This window comes from Ctenopharyngodon idella, chromosome 16 (assembly GCF_019924925.1).
Source record: "Ctenopharyngodon idella isolate HZGC_01 chromosome 16, HZGC01, whole genome shotgun sequence".
NCBI lineage: Eukaryota > Metazoa > Chordata > Actinopteri > Cypriniformes > Xenocyprididae > Ctenopharyngodon > Ctenopharyngodon idella.
Window position 1 is genome coordinate 10,963,706 of NC_067235.1, and position 26,938 is coordinate 10,990,643.

The window sequence follows — 26,938 nt, forward strand, 5'->3', positions numbered from 1 at the left end:
CCACTAGATGTCAGTAAATTCATAGATTTGAGAATTGAGAATTTGATTCTTGCCATTTGGGTACAAAAATATATAGGTATATATTTACGAAACATGCATAATGTCAAATCAGACGGTTTCGTATTACAGACTGCATATTTAATCCATGTTATCTTATTTAATATTAACAATTAGAATAAATTAAAATAAATAAATAGTAAAAATCCAACACGTGGATTTGATGATTAATATTAAGACTGTTATAGGAAATCTAAAAACGTAGCCTATTTGAAAACAAAAGGTAGGCGAAAATGCACCAAGATTCTCTGAATTATACAACAAAAACGATATCAATAATGTCTAAGAATAAAATCCTCGAGCTTGTTGATGCTCCTCTGCAGCTGTGAGGAAGGCGTGCCGCGCGGATGACGCCATCAAGCATTTCTCGTGCCACATTCTCCAAACGGCGCGAGGGCACGCATACGTTTTCGGTTTATTTTCTCAGTTCTCGTTTTGTTCTCTGCTGTCACATTGGACCCTATAGCTGATTTTGATTCTAGGCTTCCTCCAGCCGTCTGCAGAAAGTTTGTTACCGTAAGTCTATTTTTCTTGTTTTCCTAAACTTTTCTTCAAGTTTGCCGCAGTTTGTCGTCCTTTCTCTGATCTCTGTTTGTTTTGTTGTTCAACTCATCACTGTCGACTATGATAAACAACGTTAAAGCAGCTAAAGAGTCGGACTAACAACAAACAGAGTTTCTTGTTATTAATAACCGATAACGTCGAGTGTGTTTTTAACACAACTCGTTCTGTTTTGCGCTGACATAACGTGTGCTTTTAGCCAGTTAGCTTGATAGTAGGAAGTCTTCTCAAACCTCAACTTGTTAATTAAGGTCTATTGAACACTAAACCGAAGGGAAGCTCGTTATACTCGGTTCAACTGCTCTTCCAGCTCGTGACGCAAAAGATTTTGACCGGCTTCTGAAGAAAATGAGTTTGTCATGTATTACCGTTATGGATTAACAAGAACAGAGGATCCCTCTGTTTTGATGACGTCTGTTATCTGAACAGGACACGAACTCTAGAGCTGTGCCTTGAAAAGACTGTTTAATGTTTCCTTATTTCAATATGCTTGTTGACACGTTTTGAGTGAAGGTTCATCTAATTGTGTGCTGGATTTCTATCACTGATGACTGCCAGAGCTCAAATGGATGTCATGCTATGTCAGACATGTGAGGTTTGACATTGAAATATCTTTTAATGTTTAAATCTTTCAAGTGTCATGAAATAAGTCAATGTTTTTGTCTTAGTGTGAGGTTGTTTTGATTATGAAAAACCCTAGGAAGTATACTTAATGTGAAATATTTGCTAGATTCATTGTGATACTGATGAAATCCTTTTTAAAATAGCTATCTTTTTTTTTTTTTTTTTTTTAAATGGCTTGAATGCTTCATTTTGAACTTTTTTTTTTTTCTTTTCACTAACCATGTTTGAAGAGTCCATTCATCCCCATTACTTTTCCCAAAAAAGATGAAGTCCTGTGTAGTTTCATGACTGCGGTTGAGGAGCCGAGATCTGCCTCCTCCCTCATTCTCCCACTAATGCAGACCAGATGGAAATTAGAGCCACTGATGCAAGCCAAGTGATAACACTCACAACCGTGTGTTCCCATGCCAAATCCCCCCCAAACAAACACACGCACGTCTGTGCTATCTGTTGGCCAATTTCACTAATGCATATAATTTACTGTGAAAGAAGGAGTTGGCATACAGAAGCCAAGACGGCTGAGCATCCTGCTGTCACTTTGCATGAAGAAGAGCCACTTAAAACACGCATAACATGTTGTGGAGGTGTGTCAACCTCGCAGGCCATGAAGCTCAGCAGCACTATGGGTTGTCACCCGATGCTAGCAGGCTGGCATGCGTGACAGTGCCGATTGTGGTCAAAGAACATGTAAATATGTGGGAAAAAAAAATTATTCTCATAAAAAATTGACAGTGGTATTCCTATCAGGGCTTGATGCTAGCTTACTTTTCTCCCAAGGTGCAAAAGGTAAAAAAAATTTAGGGAGCATGAAATATCTTTAGTGGGATCCAAAATGACTTCCACTGTGGAAGGAGCTGGTTTAATTCTTTCGTCTATTTCGTTTCAACTAATGACCTGGGATGGTAAAGCTAACACCCTAAGCCCTTGGATCAGTTTGGAATCTTCTATGGAGATGATTTATTATTTACAATATTTTTCCTTCTACATCTGTTTATGCACCATTCTATAGGCTTGTATGTATGCTTGGGCCATTAAAAAAATTAAATATTAATATTAAATATAAAATATATACAAATAAAAATATACAAAAATACACAAACGAAACTTATAACAATACAATAAACTATAACTGTGTAAAAAAAAAAAAAAAAAAAAAAAAGCTTAAGGTAATTAGAAGTATTATATGCGGTTAAATGTCAATTTCTCTAATATCATACACTATAGTTGTGTGTGTAAACGAAATTCTATCTGCTGTGACGTTACAATTACAACTGCATTGTAGTCTATGGATCTGCCTGAAATGTACATGTTGAGTAGACTTGTTCACTCAGCTAAAATCGAGGGTCAAGGGTCTGTCCAAATAAACTTCCCTTGACCACTTGCCGAAGTTGAACACACTTCAAAATGGAGGCGGGGATTCCCCTGAGGGGAGATGCTTAGGGAAGTTCATGATTGTATGTCTAAAAAGACTTAAATGCAGAAATGAAAATTATACAATGATTTACTCACCCTCAAGCCATCCTAGGTGGGAAAATCTTCTTTCAGACGAACACAATTGGAGATATATTTAAAAAAATAACCTTGCTCTTCCTTTTCTTTTTAGTTGTAGTAGTAGTAGTAGTAGTAGTAGTAAAATGCATCCATTCATCATAAAAAATAATCTGTACGGCTCCAGGGGGTTACTAAAGGCCTTCTGAAGTGAAGCGATGAGTTTTTGTATGAAAAATATACAAGTTTAAAACTTTATTAACTATAATAACTAGCTTCAGGATAAATGGCGGAGGATTTTGATATAAGAAAAGAGGAGCCTGAGTTTGTTGCCCAGCCCTATTTGTTTAAATCACGAGAAGCGTCTAAGCTTACGATACTCCTACATCATGATGTTTTTCCTCCTACGTGTATGATATTTTTTAGAAGGCCTTTATTAACCCCCTGTAGCCGTATGGATTATTTTTTATAATGGATGGATGCATTTTTTGGCTTCAAAGTCTCGCCCCCCATTCACTGCCATTATAAAGCTTGGAAGAGCCAGGATATTTTTCAAATGTATCTCTGATTGTGTTCGTCTGAAAAAAGATGGTCATATACACCTAGGATAGCTTGAGGGTGAGTAAATCATGGGATAATTTTCATTTTTGGGTGAACTACCCCTTTTTTTTTTTTTTATAAAAGATATTTAAGACTTTAAGACCTTGTAAGTCTTGGTTTCACAGGATTTAAGCCAGGATTAGGCCTCAATTTGGACATTTGAGTAGCTTTTATAAACGTGCCTTAGAAAACATTACTGGTGTGCATATTTTAAGATGTCAGCGCAAGTTGCTTTTAGTTCAAAAAAGCTCAAACGTGCATTTTAGTCTGGGACTAGGCTTAAGCTTTGTCTTTGAAACCAGGGGTATATTTCATTAAACTTTTTTTTTAGACATTATAAGGACCTGTAGGGACTTTTGCATATGCTCCTAAACACATTTTACAGTTCACACACATCTATTTTAGTCGCAAATTCGAGTGAAACGCTCGCGCTGTCGAGCCCTGCCTATTTTAATATCAATTCAGCCCTAATATATTGTATTTCGTAGCTTGTGTGTTTGAGGTGTTTATTGAACCAGGTTCAGTAAACATCAAAGGGCTGATGAAGAGTCGATGGCAGATGTACATACAAAAGCAGCCAGAGCAATAGGTTCTGTTGTTTTATTTTTTGTAGCTGTTGAACAACATAAGAACAATGAGGGGATGAGTCAAGATTTCTGTTGCTTAGAAACAAGAGCACCCACCCAGAAGACACCAACCTCTTTTTTTTTTTTCTTTTTTTTTTTAACAGCATCGACCCCTTTTTTCAATAAATAGTTTTTTTTTTTTTTTTTTTTTTTTTTTTCTGCTCTCTTTTTCATAATTCAACCCCCCAATTGTGATATCTTGTATAAAACAAGTGCCTTCTCTAATGGTAATTTTTCTGTGGTCTTTCAGGTGAAGAGTTCACTGGTCGGCAGCTAAAGAAAGCAGCCTGGTCAGCTGGTCAAGCCTGTGGATTTCTTCTGGCACTTGGTGAGGATCTCTGTTTCTTTAAGAATAACTTTCATGATAAATCTATTGGTAAATCTGTTCCAGAACATTTGGTAGGTTTTGTTTTAACCAGAAAAGGCCTTACAGTCTGTGGTGATCGTCAAAAAGGAAGGAAGTGACCTTGAGGTTTATGTTTTTGTATTACTTAATCGGTTTCATTTGTTTTTAGGTAGTAATGACTCTTTCAAGAACATAACTTTCTTTAAGCTGCTGTTGCCTAGTTACAGAAAGGAAATAAAAGCCCACCTGTGTCACTCAAATCAGTACATTTCTAGCATGGTGACTGCCTATTGAGAGCACTGAAATGTCAGTTTTGAGTCATGACGTGTAGCAGTATTCATTTAATATAAGTGTTTTTCTTGTCAACACCAAGAACTCAGTACCGTCCAAACAGTTTTAGGCTGACAGACATTCATTGTCATGGTGAGCTATATGCAGATCTTGAAATTGTAACGAATAGTGGATAATAACTGACCATTCCTGACTGTCTTATTGCGTGTTCTCTAAACTGGTGAAGATCAGCTGACTTTCACAGGAATTTTCTTTTGAAAACCACTCTAGTGTCGTTGCCCAAATCATGGTGCTATGCCTGAATGATTACGCCTACTGGCTCTCATATCCGTGATCATGAATTGCCTGCAGAGCTTGAAGTCTCACGTCTGCTGTTTTTTCACTGGCTGCAAGGCTGTACTCCTGTTTGCATTCTTCTTTTTCCCAAAACCCTGCATTAGAGTCTCAGAATATGTTGTTTGGATGACCTTTTCCAGATTATTAACATAAAAGCCATCCTGTTGGTTAGAGCTGCACCATTCTGGATAAAGTCACGATTCTCCAATGATTCTACAGACAACAGAAAACTAAATAAAATAACACAGTTTACTAGAGGTTCTGACAAAATATTAATTGCTGCAATCTATTTAAAAGTGTTTAATTAGAAATCGTCACACAATTTCTGCAACCTGACACTCAAACACCAGAACCACACACAAAATCTGCAAAACCACACACTAATTCTCGGCCTTTGACTCAGTTTTCAATTTCATAAAACACTTTTTGCAAAACACAACACACAATTCTCTATGTAACACACAAAAATCTAACAAGACCTATCTTGATTTCTTTTTTCAAACACAACCATTGTTTCTGTCCAACTACACATATGTACAAAAAAAAAAAAAGTTTGCTTTCATGTTTACCATGAGTTCTTCAACATCTCTACTTTCAATCTTGTACAGAAATGTACATAGGAGCTCATGAAAGAAGAGCTTTAGGTTTTGATTAACTGTGTATATGATATATCCAAAAATAGAATATTATGATAAAGGTGTTTGCAACATAAGACAAATATTTGCTTTTGAGATGTGTTTGTGATATTCTGAATGCAGTGCTTCATTTTGCAAGAGATGTAAGGCATTTTGCATTTTGTATGTGCGATTCTTGGATTTGTGTGTAAAGTTTTGAAAAAAAAAAGGCACAGTTTTGAAAATGTGTGTAAGCAGTTGAAAAAACTGTATCAGATCTCTTAAATGAATGGTTCAATGACTTACTCATAAAGACTTCGCTTGTTTCCATTACTAGATGAATCAGGGTTTTTGAACAAATCTCTTGAATGAATGATTCAGTGATAAATACAAGTCACTTGTCGCCACCTACTGGTGTAACAGTGTATTTGATACAATCGTTATTTGAAGTGCCAAGTTACTTTCAAAAGGGAATCTGCTCTATTTCGATCACAACTGTAGACATCAGTGTTTATATCTGAACTATAAACTTTTATCCCGGTACTTCTGTGATGATTTGAATTAATGTAAGACATAAATAACAATACTGTGTGGTTGAAAAGACTGTCTGTGAAGCTATTTCATACCTATACACCTACGAGGAGGGTGAACCAGCTCAGGAAAAGGAGATGCGCTTCCTCTTTAAAAACATTTAAATAGAAAGTCATGAAATAGTTTCATATTACATGTCACCTAGCAACAACCTACACATTCCAGCATAAACTCTCCCAAGATAATTTTTTTTTTTTTTTTTTTTTAACAAAAACGATTTTCTGTTCAAGTTATTAATTAATAACTTGAACAGAAAAGCAAGCATACTATATGCGTGATTTGGTATGGCAGCCAATTTGAATAATAAATAACCATTGCCTTAACTAATGCAGCAAAACAAGTTTTATTCAAATACTGAATGGATTATCTATCACATAGAAAGCACGCAAAGAGCGCTCCCTTAATAATCGCTAAAAAGCTGTCACTCATCTCAGTTCATCACGATCACAAAGTTCTGCTATCAATGAATTTGACTGCACAATGAATCTCTTATTTAGCCTGTTGGTAAAACTGTGTGAATCTTCTTCTTTCCTTAAAAAGTGCTATGTTAAGAGGCTCTCAAAAACAGTTTGTCAGATTAATAAGATGTAAATAGCATAATGACAAGTGTAAAAAATATACCAGGGTTAACCATATCTTTGAAACCAGAACTTAACATTGCATTAGATATTTTTGACTGCTCTGCCTAATTCGTTATCTTAAAAAAAAAAAAAAAAAAAAAAAATACAGCCCAAAAATGGCATTACACTACTGTGTATTCAGTAGGTAAATACTGGTGAAATCATTCTCAATTGAGATGCGTTATGGAAGTGCTTGATGCATTGGTGAAACATGGTGGAAGGCAAATTGAGCAGTCCAAGCAAAATCCATGTGTGTAAAACTCCCATCATTATAATAAGATATAGTTTAACATTTACATCATACGTATGTTTTTGCATTGTTAAATATCAACCACAAAATTCAGTGGAAAATAATATCTCTCGACAAAATAGTGTTTCAAAATTTAAAAAATCATTCTTGAGTTGATAAATGTCTTTATTTTGTGTTTCTGACACGTTGCTTGTGGTAAAACCGCAGTAAAAATAGTGGTCTATTAGGAGGTATTTAGATTAACCTCTTAAACCCGAAGTGTACCACAGAGAAACTGAGCTTTTTAATGCATGTAACCATTTTGATCAACTTTTAACGAGTGCCGAGTCGTTCCTCTAAACCAGAGTATACTGCCGGCGGGCGACACCCTACGAAAAATTAAAAATCATATTTTTCAAAACTATTGCCTTGATCAACACAAAATGGGTGTCATTTGAAAGCTTAGAGTCTGAACTTTACAATGCATGTTAATTTGATTAACTCTAGTGCTTTTGCTGTTAAATATATATATTTTTTTTTTCCCATAATTTATGAATTTCTTTTTGTACTATGTACTGTAATGTCAAAACAGTACATAGTACACAGTACACAGTACATAGTACCCCCCCCCCCCCCCAGAGTTCCTGAGTTATTGAAGAAAGAGATGTAAAATTTCCCTTCAGCTCACTTTTTTTTTTTTTTTTCTCAGCATGAGAATGTCCAAATATAATGAATTTATTTTCTAAAAATGTAATGTTGTTTCTTTACTTTTGTGTATGTCACTTAGAAAAAAACAACTATTCCTCAAGCCCTTCAGTTTACAAATTTTGTAATCTAAAATGAGAAATACCTTGCAGCGATCTATAAATAATCTTAAGCCCAATCTTTTTTTCACCTTTTCTGAGGACAGAGGTATTCAAAACCTGGCTTAACTCCATAGCTGATCTCATTTAACCCAGTGGTAGTGTTATCGCATTGCTGATTTAGCCCACACAACACTATCTCTGCCCAGTGGGTTGGTTAAAAGGTGGTTTCGCTGAGGCAGTAAATCATTGTTTTTCTGTCCATGTTTAAAAGACTTGGCTCAGTCGAAAACCTTAGGTTATTTCAAACTGAAAAAGCAACACCTTTTGATGCTGCTGGTACTTTGTCATAAGTCCTCTATTGTCTGCTGTTGGCTGAATCCCAGAATTGCAGTGATGCCCAGACTAGTGCTAGATGTGTTCTCTTTGCTTTATATGGTTGGAAGAACTTACTAAAGAACTTGTAAGTAGTCCTCTAAAATTAATATTTGAAGAGTTCAGATGCAAAAACTTCTAAGTCTGTCTGACACATTTTCTTTTAAACAGTGTTGGGGAGTAGCTAGCTACAAGTAGCGACACTACTAGCTTAACTAAATTTTTCAGTAGCTTGTCAGTAGCTCAGTTACTTTTAAAACGGTGTAGCTTTTCCAGTAGCTAACTACTTTTTACAAGTAGCAGTGTAACGCGACCAAAGGCTACATTCCATTTGCTTTCTGATGAGTCACGAGCCTATAAATGCAGTGAAGCAGAGCAGCGTTGTATTCTTACTAGATCACAAGCTAAATGTGTTAATTATATAATCTGTTGTTATATAACGCATCTTGCGGCTTTACAGTCCGTCAACCAACAGGAGATCATCTGAAGATCACTTGAGTCGACTGTAAGTTATGCAAACCAGTAGGGGTGTAATGGTACGCGTATTCGTACGGAACCGTTTCGGTACAGGGCTTTCAGTACGGCGCACATGTGTACCGAATGCATTACATTGCAACATTAAGGTCTCCTGTTTGGAAACACTTCGGTTTCCCGGTGAATTATGACAGCGGACAAAGACAGGTGCATAAGACGAAAGCAGTACACGACAAATACAGCATTGTAGCCTAACCACCATTAACCACCAATAATCGCAATAAGCTCTGCGTTTTGTTAATTTAGATAAGAAACAATTTGTCATTCTTCAAATTCTGCCCACGAAATCACAAAATTTAAACAGAAAATACTGTTTTGACACGCTTGGATGTGGCGTGACATATCTCTGTATAGGCGCCTCAGTTCAACCGGCAGCGCGGAGCGCGAGTGAACGCGATCATCTCCTCCTTTTTAATACTAGTTACAGAATAAACATGAATAAACATCAGAAGGTATGTTAAAAGAGACAGTACAACTTACTGAAACGTATCATATCCCGTGTAATCGTTCAATCCGTGTTTCAACAGCGGAAAGACATCAATAAAACTGCTTGTAAACAATGTCACGTAGCATTTACCTCAGAAATGCCATTCAGTGTCCTCCACAGCTTGTTAGTTTGCAAGAGAAATGAACTCTTTCGCTTAATATATGCACTGTATTAGCCTATATATTTCATTATATTTTATTTAACCTGTTGGTGATGTTTTGATTTAATGTATGTTTAAATAAATCTGTCTTGAAAATGACAGCCACTGTGTATAAATGATTATATTTCAACAACGAATTGAGTAAAAACATAATTTAATAATTAGATTTAGAAGTTAATGCAAACACTGCCTTATGTACAGCTTACATGTTTACATACAATTTGTCATTTGAGTGTTGACTATTATACTAAAAATAAATAGCAACTGAATTTAGACTAGTTTGGGCTCTGTTGTTAACCTTTAATATAGTAATATGCAAGTAAGGGCTCCATACAGTTTACAGCATTAACAGACATAATTATTTTTATCCTTAATGAACTTCTAGTTATAATTTAATTTATTTAAAGACAGAGACCCAGTTTGTTCAGTAAACTACTGTTTAATAAAAAAAAAAAGCAATTTTATGTTTAGTTTTCTCTCCACCTGCTGTACCGAATCCATACCGAAACGTGACTTCAGAACCGAGGTACGTACCGAACCGTGAGTTTTATGTACCGTTACACCCCTACAAACCAGAGATTAAAACGCTGTCTACGTCGAAGAATTAAAGCACATACAGGAGGTGAATAATATACTTTTTTAAATGGATCACACTGCTTTATTGCACTTTATATCAAATGTCTATTTCTGATTTAATTTTAAAGATGACCCGCTATGGTTTAATCTGTCCCGCCACAGTTTTGTAATGAACCTAAAGATCACTACTTGAACAGAAAATAAAATCGCGATATAGTAGTGCACTTATCACATGCCAAAGGCTGGTTGCGGCAGGATTCCAAGCAAAACATACTGTGTTCACGCGAACAGCTCATGATTTGCGTCTCAGAGCGGTTCTGTTCAATAAAAATGAAAAAAAAATGTTCCACTCAACCTGAATTTACCCTGCTCTTTGAAATCATAATTGTATTGCATTATGTTTTAAACCCCAAATAGTTTACTTATAACATTCTTCATTAACAATTATTCAGTTATTTGTAACAATGTCATTGTAAAAAAAAAAAAATATATTGAAAACTTAACTTGAATATAACTTAACTACTTTAACTTATGAGTAGCTTGTAGCTTGTCAAGCGGTACAGTTTCAGAGTAGCTTCCCCAACACTGCTTTTAAATTAACATTTTTTTTTTTTATCAAGCTCCTATGTTTTGGTTCGGTAATTTCACTTTAATGGCAATGAAAAGGTTATTAGTCAGTTATTGAAATGCCTTATTTTCAAATGTCACTTTAGTCAATTCATTGGCATTTAACAAATTTGCCGCAAAACCTCTAAGTCCACCTCTTTGGACAACAAGACAATCAGTTTCTGTCAGTTTTACACAGGAACACTGTTGTGTTTACTTGCTACTTGTAAAATCCTGTTATTGCCTTTTTTTAATGATGGACAAAACATGATAACTTGCAGCTCAGCAATTGAAAGCCAGCTCATACGCACACCGTCATTCATCTTGAAATCATATGATTCAATTTGCATCTTCTGATTGGTTCTTCTGGACTTAGAGGCTTTTGCTGACAAAGTGAAGTGGCGTTTAGTGGTTTCTGCCAACGAACCGTTATTTCTGAATGGGATGACACTGAGATTTAGCGGAATTGAAGCGAAAGTATTTGATGAACGTATACTATGTGTAGAAAGCATTCGCTCAATATAATTATCTCATTTTTGACGGAAATCCCATTTAGCCGCTTTTGCATCTAAACTCTTCGTTTATGTATTAATTATTTATTTAACATTTAATATAATATATATATATTCAAATATTTTAATATTTTAGTTTTTGTTTTAGTTATTATTAGAAGTCTTGACATTAGCATTACTAAAATAAGAATTAATATTGAGACTTTTATATGAATATTGGCCAAATGCAACCATGCAAAAGTGGTATTCAAAGTACCATCATAAAGAAAGAGTCAAACAGAAATAAATAATCTATTTTTTTGTTCACCTCAAATATGTGGAAAATATTTGCTCAGGGCTTATTTGAACACCTGTTCTTTTGTATGTGCATGGGTCAGGTTTAATAGGCCCAGCAATAATCTGCGGTAACCTAATGTTTTTTTTGTGGAAAAATTTGCAGATTAATTTTTGCATGTTGTATTTAAAGAGCAGGTTCTTTGTCTATGTCTGTGACCACAAATGTGAACTGGACTTAAACAAGACTCTGGAGTGATGTGACATGAACTCAGGCCTCAGTGACTTTCATACCTTTTTAATACTACTTAATCAATGGTGGCTACTAAAAAGAGTGTGACCAGAATGGTGAAGTCAGGAAAATGTGTGCTTTTCTGCTGCAGTGCTTTGTAAGTGTGAAAACTCACAGAGAAAAATGCTCTGCCTGGCTATTTGCGTCATAGCTCATTTAAGTTTTTTTGGACGGACAAATTACTTGTCGCTGAAATCTAGCTGTGTTGTGCCTGGTTAGGATATAGTTATTAGTCCTTGATAGTCATGAAGTTTCCATTGGTCCAGTCATCTCCGTTACTACATAATCATCAAGGAATTTGTTTAAGAAAATCTGTGGTCATCGATGCAGACGTCTCACTGAGGATGTTGACATGAATTAAGCTCCCAGCCACATCCCCATTCTCACATTCAAATGTCATCTCGCACCAGCTGAGTGGAATCAATGAAAACTAAATGCAACATGACGACAAGGTGTTTTTGCTGATGGAAAAATGTATTTTCGTGTTCTGTGAGGAATTGGTTGAGTATTTAAGGGTAGAAGAGGTTTTTCTTCATGTTCTGATTCACTATGAAAGCACTCTTCTGTACATCGTGAACAGAAAACAATGAATCAAGAGTGAGACTGCAGGATAACGCCCAGCTCTGTGGGAGGCATACAGACAGCCATCCGTCGATAATGTTTTATCAAAGGCTGAGTCGATGCCGTCATTGCTTGAATAATGATGTCTGTAAATGTCATTATTATCCAGGTGGTCTGCTGAAAAGAAGTCAATAACAGATCGCTCAGCTAAGCACAAACTCTGTCAGCAGACGCATGCCTACACACTGAAACCAATCACTGCAGCACATGGCATTGACTATTGGCAGAACCTGGGCTTTATGTCTTTGGATATTATGTGGATGGAATGTGTGGTGGAACGCTTTCACTTTTTCATTCAACATTGGGAATGTTTGACCTCTGCGATTTAAATAAGACTAAAGAGTCAAATTTTTGCATTGTAAAGTTTTTCAGTCATTTTATGCTTTGGATTTTACCATAGACACTGTTCTATTGTATTAATTTTATTTGGGCAGGACATAAATAAGGTCTTTACAAGCCTTAAATTTGATTTTAAAAACCCTGCAGATACCCTGTAAATAAACTATAGAAAATTTAATGATGGCATTGGTCAAACCATCGTTGACACTAAAGTGTTTGTCCGTTGATGGAAATGCCTTGGGTACCTACATCACTTATATTATGAGGAATCAAATTGTCCTTGATCTTTTGAGATAAGAGCTCATTGTACCACCATGAAGACACGCTGAATTTCTTCCGTACCAGTAAACACGCTTCTTTGTAAGTGTCAGGTATTGTTTCTTCCACCACAAACGGAAGTGAAACAGCATAAAACATGCATCTGTTAAACTTAAAGTTTAAACTTCTCCTATTAGTATTGGTTGTTGTTACTGATTGGCTAATAGACTAATTTAAAAGGTTCACACAAAAATAAAAAAGGTCATTTAATAACTAACCCTCATGTTGTTCCAAATTCTTAAGATTTTCATTCACCTTCAAAACACAAATATAGAATTAAAGATTATACAAATAAAGATATTTTTAACATTCTTTCATAATTTTTGCTCGTCCATTGAAGAATGTTAGGGTGAGTAAATGATGACAGAATTTTAATTTTTGGGTGAACCACCCCTTTAAACACTTCTGATTGACCATTGATGGATTGGGTCATTCCGTGTCAAATCAACCAAATTTTGGAAACTTCCCCCTCTCAAATTTTTTGTTATGTTAATATTTTTTCTGTAGAAGGACAAACATACACTATATTGGCAAAAGTTTTGGGACGCCTGCCTTTACGTGCACATGAACTTAAATGATATCCCATTCTTAATCCGTAGGGTTTAATATGGAGTTGGCCCACCCTTTGCAGCTATTACAGCTTCAACTCTTCTGGGAAGGCTTTCCACAAGATTTAGGAGTGTGTTTATGGGATTTTTTTTGACCATTCTTCTAAAAGCGCTTTTGTGTTGTCGAGAAGACCTGGCTCGCAGTCTCCGCTCTAATTCATCCCAAAGGTCTTCTATCAGGTTGAGGTCAGGACTCTGTGCAGGCCAGTCAAGTTCCTCCACACCAAACTCACTCATCCATGTCTTTATGGACCTTGCTTTGTGCACTGGTGCAAAAGAATCACCCGTAGTTCAAGCCAGGGTTGCCAGGTCTGCGTTTTTTAGCTACATCAAATATTATTTGTAGCGCCTCCCATCCAATAATCGCAAAAAGCTTTGTTACTTCTGATGAGAATAAAAGTTTCAGTTTTCAAATTATGTCCATTTTATCATGAAATTCAAACAATAAATGGCATTTTGACACTCTTAAAGGTGACGTGTCAGATCGCTGTAATGCCTCAGTTCAGGCGGCAGTGCAGAGTCTTTTCTTCCTCTTCAATACAAGTTATATCTCGAAAAACATGCATGACCATCAGAGGTATGTTGAAATATATTGTACAACTTACCGGAATGTATCATGTCTCATGTAATCACTTTATTTGCGTTTCAACCACAGAAAGACGTCAATAAAACAGCTTGTGAACGATGTCACATCATGTCACATTTACCTCAGGAATGTTTTCCAGTGTTCACAGTTCCTAGCTCAGTTCTCTATATAAAAAAACACTAGAGAGGAGCTTATTTACTGTTAATTATGTTTGTGTAAATTTGCCATGAAGACAAGTGCTCATGAAAACTACCTTATGTGATGCTAAGTTTTATACAAACATTTCAGTTTTTATTTGAGTGTAATTATTATATCCGAAAATAAACAGCAGCTGAATATAACTTCTGTTGTTAATTGTAACCTCTAATATGGTAGTGTACCAAATGAGAGGGTTCCCTGTATAGTTTGCAACATTATTTGGGAGAGATTTTTTTTTTCCTTAAGAAAAACCAAACTATCAGTATCGGCCGATATCATTCTGACTAATCGGCTATCAGTATAGGCAGAGAAATTTAGTATCGGAGCATCTCTACAAACAATAGTTGTGTAGACATGGTACTTTGCATTAAACATTTTCCAGTTTAATTATTTTTGTTCATTCATGATGCAGCATATACTTGAGTGATGTGGGTTGTTTTGTGAAGCTGAGCTGTTTTGAAACAGTCTGTAGTAAGAAATGTTAATGACTTTGGCAACTTTCCCTTAATGTTTTAAATGTTTTTCATTTTTTGGACCGTTTTGACAGGAAAAGTTTCATGAGTTATGTAATATGTTCATGAGAAGTTTGATAGGAGTGTAACTTCAAATTGATTTTAGCTGTGTTGATTTGAGGTTAGCCTTTTCACTGTTATTCTGGGATGAGTGACATCAGCAGTGTGGTGACCGCTAGCGTGACACACTGTTGAGACAGAGTTGGGAGGGGTAACTAAGTGCTGCTGACAGCCCTGACTTCACACACCGCATAAGACAGATTCTGGCTTTACCCTCCTGAGATGGCGAAAGGGTCCTGGGGCATAACAGAAGCATGCTTTTGGCAAAGGTCCTTAAACTAAGAGTAAGGACTTTTTAATATATATATAAATGGTAAACCTATTTTAGCTACACTGATTTGACTTTAAAATTCAGGAGTAAGTTTTAGATTCTTGTATTGGGTGGCAGCAGACCACTGTTTCCTGAATGCATAAAATAAAATATCATCTTACATGATAATGAAATGACTTCCTGTGAAATAAATCCGTTAAACCAGTTTGGGATACTATCAAATATCTAGAAAATAGGGCTTGTTTTTTTTTTTTAAGAATTGTTTATGAAAGTTCCATTTAAATCTGCAGAGCTGTTATATAAGACCTGACAAAGAAACACTGACCTGCAACAGAGACCAGCAATGACGGTGTAAAACCGCCAACCTTGTCCATTATGTTAAACCACTACAGCTTCTCTTTCCTCCCACATTTTTTAAGTACTGAATGCATTTCCTCCATTAATGCCAAATACATTGGCTCACATATTCACACCCCCTGTTACATTTATACTTCATCATAAATTCATCATTAGTTTAGTCCATTCAATCATTTTTTTTCCCAAGATTGAAAAATCTCACTCTCTAGCAACCATTTGTATAAAAAAAAAAAAAAAAAAATGAAAAATCTGCTAATAAATGTTCCTTATTTTGTGGTGTTTGAACTTAAAAAATATATGGTTTTTACATCCTGTCAGGTTAATGTTGTAGACTAATCCTCACACTCCGACCAAAAAAATCTAACATCTTATATGCAATGATTTCTGCACTCCTGGATTTGATAGAAACCTTTTTATATTAGATGCCTATTAACTGTCTCTCAACTCCAGAATGGCACTTACAGAGACAAAAAAAAAAAAAAAAAAGACATTTGAGGGAATTCTCTCAAAATAATTTGCCACGCATGGGTGTCATGCTGTCAAAATAATTAATATTTCAAAATATATATAAATATATATATTTTGTAATATATAAATGTCTGAAATGATTCAAATAATCCTTTTCTGCAGTATTGCTAAATTGATACCACCTGCGCGTTCTTGACCTCTCTTCTCTCTGACCGCAAATTGACAGTTTGACACACACCCGCCGCCTCTCACTCACTCATCTCATTCGCTTTGGTTGAATAGTGTTGGTGTTACAGGTCCTGAATTTCATTATGGGGGTTGCAGGTATGGTGAATAATTTTACTCATTTGTGCAGGTTTCAAAATTCCTGTCTTGGCAAGTATTCAGGAAAACATAGTCCGTTTTAGAACGTAATGCAGAAAGAAAATGCATGTTGTGTAACAGTACATTGGATCCATGCCTAAGCTCTAAAAGTTACAGCAGCCTAATATACAGTACCTGCTGCTGTTTGTCATGTTAATCAGAGAACAAAAGAGAAAATCACTCTTTGCTTTTACATTTGATTACTTTATTCAACTTCTGTAGTATTTCTTACATGAATACTACTGTTAGACCCACCTGAAAAACTTAAAGCCGTGTTTAGTTCATTTGCCTCTTTGTTCTATTGTATTTGTGTGCTGTCTTTTGCAATTAGTTGATTTGTTCTTATTTTATTACTGACTGTTTACTTGTCTTTTTTTTTTTTTTTTTTTTTTTTTTTAATTTAGTTCAGTTTCAAATAAAGCTGTAAGCTATTGCAACAAAGTTACTTAAATTATCAAAAAATTATGGTAATAATAAAAATATCTATATGGCAGTTTTCCGCATGGTATGAAATACCTATATTTTTCAGGTATCGTATCGAGGTTAGAAATTCAAGTATCATGACAACACTAGGGCATAGTTTAAGAGAGATTGAGAAGTACCCAAGATGTTCAAATCCAGAAGTCATCAACCGTGTTTAACATGCCTGTCCATGTGCGTTCATCTGAATTGAATTGTAAAAGGAATCACCCACGCGGCTCTGTTGACAGAATAGAACCACTGCAGAGGGATGAATCACTCATTCTTTCATTGTTTCGTGACCATCTGCACTCTGGGTAAGGTGGTGTGGTGTGGTGTGGTGGTGGTGGTGGTGGTGGTGGTGGTGGTGGTGGGGGGGGGTTAGGCTCCACATGATGAACGGCAACGCTGTAACAAATGCATCTATCGCATCTCTGCTTCCCTCCCTACATGCCTATATGAAATAGGAGGTTCTGCTGTGTGAGTGGGCAAAGTCGTGACAGTCGTCTCTGCCGTGAGGAAGAGAACTGAAACACTCGTAGGAGTGCAGCTGCCCACACACTTTCATATAAACCTATGTGCGTCCACGACTGTACAACCTGCACACCTCAGCAGTCTCCCACATCTCCGTAGCAGGTGTCCAAGGAAATGGGTATTCAGTGGTTCATTCTGAAACGCTGTATGCGTGTCCATTGTGGGAATGATTGCGTTTCTGTGCATGATGTCAAATATCAATGCCAAAATTATGTAATTTGCTCTTTATAATAATAGAAATGAACCCAGCTCAAATAGTTTGCATGTAATTATTTTATACTCTTTAGACTTTATGTAACAATTTTATGTAACAAAGTGACATCTTGGTTGGTCCTGCACCTCTGTTTCACTCATTTGAATATAGATCGATGGCTAAACTACCAGCAGTGAAAGCCAGACGCTCACTACTTTGATATATGATATAAGATATATGGTCTATTAAGTCTAATACCTGACTCTAAAACTCAACAATCAAGTTATCATAATGACTTATTTTAGACAATGAATCGCACTGTCCTATACATGTTTAGTTCTATCTTAGGAAATATAATTTAGCCATCTGAATATGAAATAATTGGTTACTTCCAAAGAAGCATGAACATACACATTGCACTGGGTTGTCACGGTACCAAAATTCTAGTAGTCCTGTAGTCTGAAAATCTCATGGTTCTTGGTGCCAATTTCAGTACCATAGCAAAAACTGTTGGAATTATTTTAACTATTTGAAAATAAATTAAATTAAAAGTTCATTATTTATGATAATAAATAATATATACAATAATACATTATAATTAATACATGTAAACAGAATGTAGCCTTCAAATATTTGTAAGTAAACATTGTTTATTAAAAGATCACGTGAAAAATTGGTAATAAAATGAAGGATTAAGAAACACATCACATAGAATAAGTCAAGTCACCAACAGTGACATAATAAGTGCCAGGTGTGTTTGCATTTACACTCTAAGACTTAATTCACATCTATTTTGACATCAGGGGCCAGTTGCATTAACACCGCTATTGTGTTAAAGGGTTAGTTCAACCAAAAATGAAATTTGTTATTAATTTCTCACCCTCATGTTGTTCATAACCCGTAAGACCTTCGTTCGTCTTCGGAGCGAAATTAAGATATTTTTGATGACATCCAAAGGTTTCTTTATCCCCCATAGAAAGCAACGTAATTACCACATTTAAGGTCCAGAAAAGTAGTAGAAGACATTGTTAAAATAGTCCACGTGACTACAGTGGTTCAACCTTAATGTTATGAAGCAACGAGAATACTTTTTGTGCACAAAAGACTGTCTTAAAGGGATAGTTCACCCAAAAATGAAAATTCTGTCATTAATTACTCACCCTCATGTCATTCCATACCTGTAAGACCTTCTTCGGAACAAAATTGAAGATCTTTTTGATGAAATCTGAGATCTTTCTGCCCCTCCATAGACAGCCTACGCAATTAAAACGTTGATGCTTTAAAAAGTTCACAAAAGAGATCATAAGACTAATCCATATGAACTGAGAGGTTTAGTCCAAATTTTCTGAAGAGACTCGACCGCTTTTTATGATGAACAGTTTTAATTTAGGCTTTTACTCGCATATAAACATCGATCAGCGAACATAAACAGAAGCTCAGCCAAACCTGAATGATTTGTGAGAACAAACTTCTGGCAGAAGGTCAAACATGCTGCATAACCAATGAGGTTTGTTCTTGTGTGTTACGTAGAACGTTTGAGGTTCATAGTACACAATGCCTAGTTTAAAGACTCCCTGTGGTGAAAATCAAGACTTTGTCTATGTGGTGTTTTTAAAGTCCCCTGTAGTCAATAATTTTGTCCCTTAAAACTCATCTTTGATCACCAAAATCACATATTTAAAAAAAATAATAATAATAATCCTGTGAAAAAATTTCTTCATGCCTTAAAATAGCTTAAATGTAACTCTACACCCTTGCTTCATTTAGTATACACGGATCTATGAATATGCTAATTAGCCCCGCCTCCACTCACACGAGCTCAGGATACCTGATCCTCTCACTCAACTTACTGAGGTAAACGCTGCACAATGGTATCTCTTTTTACAACATCGGACACGTGACTGTAATTAATATGATTAGCCTTTTGCTTGACTATATTATCAAACAGCTGCTAATAATGTGTTGCTAATATTACACAAACCATGTTCCAGTTCTTCATCTCAGAGTCAGACAGCTGCCTTCTAAAAATCAGTATCCTTAGAAACGCTTTGAACAACTCAGAACGTCAGTGGAGAAAGGCATATAGTTCATCATAACATTGTAATATACATCATACACCCACTATGTTGCTAAATCTACCTGATTTTTCATATCTACAGAAAAATATACCGGGATAACCTGGCTTCTCTTGAGACTCCCCTGCTTCAGAGCGGTCATAGTAATAGTATAATGATATGCTAAAGGCTGCCGGCACGTTGACATGATTGGTTACAGTGTAGTTTGTGAAGTCACAAACACCAGCGATTTCAAACTGTTTTTGAAACTATCTTTAGATCACTGCAGTTTTACTCAGAAATGGTGTTATGAATTTGCACATGGTTTGTCTTAAAGCATATTAAAAACACCACATAGACACATAAACAACATTAAAAACTTGATTTTCACCACACGGTGACTTTAATATTTAAGACAAACTATGTGCAAATTCACCATTGCCGAGTATTTTCTCCTTAAATCTGCAGTGTACCAAAGGAGGTCTCAAAACATGGTTTGAAACTGCCCCTAATTCCTACCGTCACGAACATGTAACCAATCCCATCAGTGTTTGGGGTGGGGCTTTTCCTCTCATTTCTAGGGATACTGATTTTTAGAAGGCAGCTGTGTGACTCTGAGAGGGCGAATCTGTTATAAAAATTCTGTTATAATCAATAAAGTTGTCTACACTGCACAATGAATCTCTTATTTACTTAATGTCTACACTGTTAATGAGTGGATTCGCGAGAGTGAAGTACTCCGCACTGCACAACAACTCAGGCGTTTTAAGCGGTGAGTGGATTCTGACTAAATTAACCCTCTGATGGGCCACTGTGTTCAAGAGATCTAACATATCTGTGATTTCTCTATAATTCACTCTTCCTCTTCTGACTCATTTTCTGGTTCAAACATAAATGGCTGAATTAAACGAATATTTCCACTTGCCATTGTGTAGCTTTTTCCACGGTTGATCGAGTGGATCAGGCAGTCCTAGCTGGTGGACTAATGTGCATATTCATGGATACATTTATACTACATGAAGCAAGGGTGTAGAGTTACATTCAAGCTATTTTAAGGCATGAATACATTTTCACAGGAAAAAAAAAGTTTAAATATGTCATTGTGATTATCAAAGTTTTAAGGGATAAATTTATTGACTGCAGGGGGACTTATAAGCTAGGTTAGTACAAAAGCTAGAACAGAGGTGAAATGCAGAAAAGTACTTTTTTAAGCATACATTTAAGTAATTGTAAATGCCTTTTATTGTGATTGTGATTGAATTATTGAAGTGCTTTTGGAAGAGGTGTGTTTTCATCCTTTTCTGTGATGGTCTGTTATACAGTTTATAACACATTTATGCCTTTTCTATGTGTGGCACAATCTATTTGTCAATCTATAGTGCTGTTTTTAATTTAATTATGTCTTTCCTGCAACCTCTTGTTGACTAGATGTGACCAGCAACTTGAGAAAGTTGAGAAGTTTAACTATATGCAAATGAACATCAGCTTTGGGGAGCAACGGCCAATATGAGAGATGTGGATATGTGTCAGTACTACGTGTATTGTTCTTGGATATACTAATGCTGGTCCTGATGATTTATACGACCTTTAGAGCACAAGTTCTAGTCTTAAGTGTCATTTAAGTGGTCTGTTGGCATGTCTGTTTCTTTAAGTGAAAGATCAGGACAGATTACTTTAAAGGGCTCTGCAAATAGTGGTTGTGTTATGTTTTGCTATGGTCTGTTTAGTAACTAAAGGGACTTATACAATGGCCTGTTTCCATTTGTGTTCATCACACTAGAGGCCAAAGTTTTAAGGACAAGCTTGCTATTAATAGAGATTGTTATGGGTCTCACAAAATTATTACTCTGCACTCTAATCCTGGTCATACTGTGACCGTGTAGTCTGAAGAAACAGAAGAGATTCAATAACGGTTTGCAAACTTCAACTTCAGACTTGCACAATAGCCATAATACTCGTTTTTCCACTGCAGTGATGTATTTTCAAGGTTAGTTCAGTGAGTGTAAAGAGCATTTGTGTGGAAATTCCATTCAGTGCATGTAATACAAGGAAAAACTCAGGTAACTGCTCCAGTGGAAAACTAGATTATGGATGGTAAATCTATGACTGAATGAGAATGGTTTGGTGTGAAGACCAGCAGAATCAGACGGTTTATAGGTGTCACCTGAGGAACCTTTCATTTTACCACTCATTTTTGAGTGGTACATGTCAAAGTTTCTGGTTGGAGCATACCTTTTGAGGGGTGTGGAAATGGATGACTGATGCTCTAAAGCCTCTAGCTGAACCTGGTGGATCTACAGCCAAGATGTAGTTCAGCTACAACCTATGCACTTTTGTCCCCTTCCTCACTCCCTATAAGAGGATGTCTTACCAGATATAGTTTGAGGAGGAGAGGAAACACTCGAGTAATTGTAGTGCTTAATATTGTGGCTTAGAGCGTGCAAGTCCCTCCTTTCAGTTAAAAGACCCAGTTGTGTTTTGGATAGAGGCATTGCCTGTTTGTTTACTCCTAGAATGTGAGGGCAAGTTGGGTGAACCAGTCTCAAAAATACTTAGTGTGTGTGAGATTTTAGCTAAAGAATCAAACTGTAATCAAACTGACACCCCTGATCTAACCCAGTTGTAAGTGTGCAAAGGCTTTAATGCTCAGTTGCTCTGTTGCTGTGTTGTATATCATCGCTGTCGGGCGGAAACCTTGTATCTCCAAAAACGCTACTTTTCAGGAAATGGAAAAAAACACTTTTTAAAATAATTAAACACTGCGTTGTCAAAGTTGATATTGTGGCTTTATGTATGTTGTCAGAAACTCGCATGAGATTATGAACATTTTACCAAAATCAAACCAAAAATGTTTTTGACCAGCGAATTTTGGACATATACGTGTTTTGTCCGTCGACGGCCATATTTGTGGCAGTAAGTGCATCACGTTACATTTTCATCAGGTTAAAAAGTTTATGTGGGCGCTTACTTTTTTTTCTTCTGTCATTTGGCCAAAATCTCATGTTATTAAAAAAAGAAGTACCACGTACAGGCCATTTAAAGGTGCTGTATGCGATTTCTCAAATTCGTTGTTGAACACTGTTGATATTTGAAATCAACCCAAACAAACCCACCCCTCTCTTCATTGCTCTGCCTCCAAAACTCACACTCCATTTCTAACCACCCTGCTCTGAGTCAGTCTCGAACCCCGGCCCGATCACTGCTGACATGCGAGGTGAATGCACTACCAGTGATAAACACCACATTCTCTATAGCAGGTGTCAGTGTGCAGTCATTTAACTGCAAAACTCTCACTGTTACACACGCAATGGATGTCTGTTTGTCACAGCTGACGTGCAACAAAATGCTTCACGAAAAATAAAGCGCAGATGATGAATGAACAACAAGGAAGCACAATAAATGAATGTACAGTACACAAGAGTAAATAAACATGTGTTTGTTGTTAGTCGCAAACAGCACAACAGCTCCAGACAATCAAAACCCAGTGTTACTCACATGAGAAGAAATCAAAGCAGCCTCTGCGTCTATTTTCAGGCCTTCCCTCTTAGCTCTCTCCAGCGCTGGAAAGCTTTTGTAATATAAAAGCGGGTCCTAAAGCGCTTGCCCAGTCATAAACCTTCATTCCAGTGATATTCTTTTGAGCTGTATTGTATTGTGTCCCATCTCTCGTTCTATAGTTTTTTTTTTTTTCTTTTCTTTATTTTCAAATCTCCCTCTTGCTCATTCTCTCTCCTCAACCGTCATACGCCCCCTAATGCTGATTGGTTACACGTTTGTTGTTGGTGTCAGCCTGACTAACTTCCAAACAGTGTTATTATAATATATATATACACAGTGTTTCCTCTAGGATTTTTTTCCAGCTGTGGTGGCAGGCCAATTTCCACAGGGGGAGGGGCCGTCGCCCATGGGTGATGCCCCCTTCCCCCTGGTGGTTAAACATCCCCACCCAATCTATAGTCATAATCTATGACAAAAATACTATTATAAATTAGGTTCAGCAGCAAAAGTTATTTTAGAAAAATCATGAATGCACAATTTTATAAAATCTGAACATTTAGTGTGGGGGGGGAAACATTTAGTGGGGAACAAATAAAAGGTAAAATGTTGCACATTGCTCGTTGAGTTAATTTCAACAAATTATTTCATTCATAAATTAATCTGCATTTTTTTACGCGTAATTAGTTGAATGAACAGTTTAATGATGACTTATTCATAAAGACAGTCCCTTGCCACCACCTGCTGTCATAACAATGTAAAATGCTGCGAATGCACAAGCAAACTTGACTGTGCTAGTCATGAAGGTGTAACTGTTGTGGATGTGCTTATCCCATAACAACACAGTAAAACAAAGAATTCACTTTTTTTTTTTTTACAGTAGTGTTCTCATAATTTTATATAGCCTATATGACAGACTTGCATTGCACAAGTTGCACTTCACTGGATTTTCCTTTTCGAAGTGGCCTTATTGGCCTAATTTTGTTATCGGACCAATAACCATAACATTAAAAATGAATATATTTCGGCTGAGATATGGTGGCCGTTATATCGCACATCCCTAGTTTGGATATAATAATGTTTTCATGCTTTTTTTATATATTTTTCTACATCACATTGCTTCCCAAGGTCACTTTTGGAAAAGTGAAATTAATTTAAGTTAAAGCTAAATCATCTGAATAAGGCTTGAAATGCCAGCTGCTCTTACTCTTGAGTCGGTTATCTGACTCCAAGTTTTCAGCATCCCATTACCCTAAACTCTCAGTGGTAGTCTTTCATAATCCAAAGCATTATTTTGTGCAGGAGTGTGTGATGTACAGCAGTAAGCACCTTATCTAATGCATAGGGCATGTTGTCACAAACATTCATAGAGTATTCAGTGAACTGTATCTTTTTTATACATTTTTTTTTTTTTTCATCCCTGGGCATTGTTTGTACAGATGTTAAACTTATGTAAGTCCATGCAGAACTGATTAATATAAGAGCTTTTTATATTAGCCTGGTGCTAATCCAGAATTATAGTCAATTTGATTATTTTACCAAAATATTTTTACCATTCACAGACTGGTGTTTTCCTGTCTTTCTTTCAACAGAGTGCATGTGGTGTCTATTACATCCAGAACCATTTATTTTTCTAAGTTTGAAATATAAATTGACACTGGCTGTCTGTTAGACCACCCCACCAGAAACAAATTTCTTTTATTTTGCTTGCTTCAAGCATTTTATTCCCTGTTCTCATTTATTTAGCAACGTATTTTTCCTTTCATGGTCTTAAACAAACTTCCGCTCCCCTTACTCTACCCATCAACTCTTTGGGGGATGCTCCCCCTCTCTCTGTGCCAAATCTCTCCCTCCATGGTGCTCTTATTTTCTGACCTTGCCCTTTTTCTGTTGTCATCCTTTATTGCCTCATTTTAGAGGCTTGGTTACCTCTATTCAACTATCTACCAGATGGTATTCAAATTAGACCCCTTGCATGAAAGCAGATTTTTCCACGCTCTTGGGCTGGAGAGTGGGCGGGTTCACCCTGAAATAGTGACCCAGAGACCCCTGTGCTTCTCTTTCCGCTGTCTGTAAAGGAATGCAGAGACCAGGACTCACTCCCTTGGCTGCCAGGCCAATGCAGCCTGCAGAATCTTTTATGTTTCTGAAAGACACAAATACAAAAATGTGCTGCAAAGTTATGTTGAAAGGGTAACCGCACATATGCTGACAACCTAATGTTAGAGTTTAATTGTGTTTCATCCCTGAATGGTGATTAGAGTGAAAAGTGTTTTATGACTAGAGCACATTATTTTTACACTGTTCATATTTAAAAAGCAGTATTTCGGTTTCTAAATCCTGCAAATCTTCCCTTAAATCAAGTTTGGAAAACTTCTTAGCTCCAGCACACTTTAACACTGTTAAAATACTTTCTCCTATCCCCATTTAATGTGCAGAGAGAACTTTACATAAGCAGTTTGTAGTTTAATTTAAACACTGTGGCTCTGTTTCACTTTAAGTATTGCACATTGTTTGTGTAGCCTGACATTGGGTCAATCAATGACATGAGTTTGAGGCAGCATCCAAACTCATCTGTTTGTCCAAGTAATGGAAGATGTGGGGGGAAAAAACCTTTGAAACCAGACATTATTTTGCGCAATTTCGGGTCTGTAAGAGATCGCTCATCTCTAGATGTTGTTGAATAAAGTCGTTGTTTTGTTTTTTTGGCGCACAAAAAGTATTCTTGTCGCTTCATAACATTAAGGTTGTACCACTGTAGTCACATGAACTGTTTTAAATATGTCTTTAATAGCTTTCTGGGAATTGAAAGTGTTAATTATCTTGCTGGCAATGGAGGCATCACTGAGCCATCAGATTTTATCAAAAATATCTTAATTTGTGTTGCGAAGATTAATGAAGGTCTTACAGGTGTGGAACAATATGAGGGTGAGTACTTAATGACAGAATTTTCATTTTTTGGGTGAACTGACCCTTTATCCCAGAGTAAAGGAATGTTTCACACTTGTAATTTAGAAGCGGGGCTAGCACCGCTTTTTACCTGGAGTTATGAAACCTTGCTCTCGTACAGGGTTAGCACTTCTTTTGCGATGTTAACCACACATTGAGGTGCCAAACTTGTACAGTGTGAAACGCTGCGGAGTTAGAATGTTACAGCTAGACGCTTGACGACACACAACTAATCACGTACTCATATTTGCCTGCATTGGACAGTCACGGAAACACTGCTATACAGTAAATTCAGCGTTTAAAAGGAGGAATGTCAAATGCTGACTGAAAAGGCAACAATTTGAGTGAAGAGACCGTTTTATTCTTATCTTTTGTAGTCCGAAATGTCCATTCAGGATTCAGCCTTAATCAGTGTCATTCTCCAATGCTGTTTATGTTCAGTGCTTCCAGGTTCTACGTCAGAACACTGACTTATTATTGGCCGGCTCCTGCGTCAGCATCACACGCATGTGTCGTGCTGCTCACGCGAACAGCGTCAACCAGAGTCCCGACTGTAAACATGGGAAATCTTGCAAAATCACTTGAGACTTCAGAATAAACATGGCGGATGATATGCAGGAAGAAATTGCAATGATAGTGTTTGGAATGATTTTGGTATGTTTTACAGGACATGTTGTATAAACACTCGAGCTATTGCCACAAATCAACAAACTGATCCCCCGTCTCTCCTGTTCAATTCCATTTAACTTTGTGCTGTGCCATGACTGCGTTTGTTATGCTTCCATCTTCTGTCAGCTCACTTTCTGATTGGATATCGTTTCGTTTCACGTGATAATCTCCAGAGCATGCGTGCGTTTTTCCTTGGGGTTCCCCCCACACATGAGGATTTCTGATCGTAAATATTAAACATGATTCACAATCGGGGCGGCTCCGACATTCTTCTGAGCAGATT

The 26,938-nt window shown here is 36.6% G+C and overlaps 1 protein-coding gene across 3 annotated transcripts in view; it reads left to right on the forward strand.

Annotated features, from left to right (window-relative positions):
• The first annotated feature begins 390 nt into the window (after positions 1-390).
• Positions 391-26,938, forward strand: part of ncalda (neurocalcin delta a) — a 57,083-nt gene continuing 30,535 nt past the window's right edge. Inside the window, exons 1-2 of one of the 3 annotated variants that reach the window (XM_051865278.1) lie at positions 391-573; positions 4,207-4,284. The gene's annotated coding sequence lies outside the window, so the exon portion shown is untranslated. Of the gene's footprint in view, positions 574-4,206; positions 4,285-14,996; positions 15,128-26,938 lie in introns of those variants that run through there. The other 2 variants (XM_051865280.1, XM_051865281.1) reach the window with 2 other exon arrangements.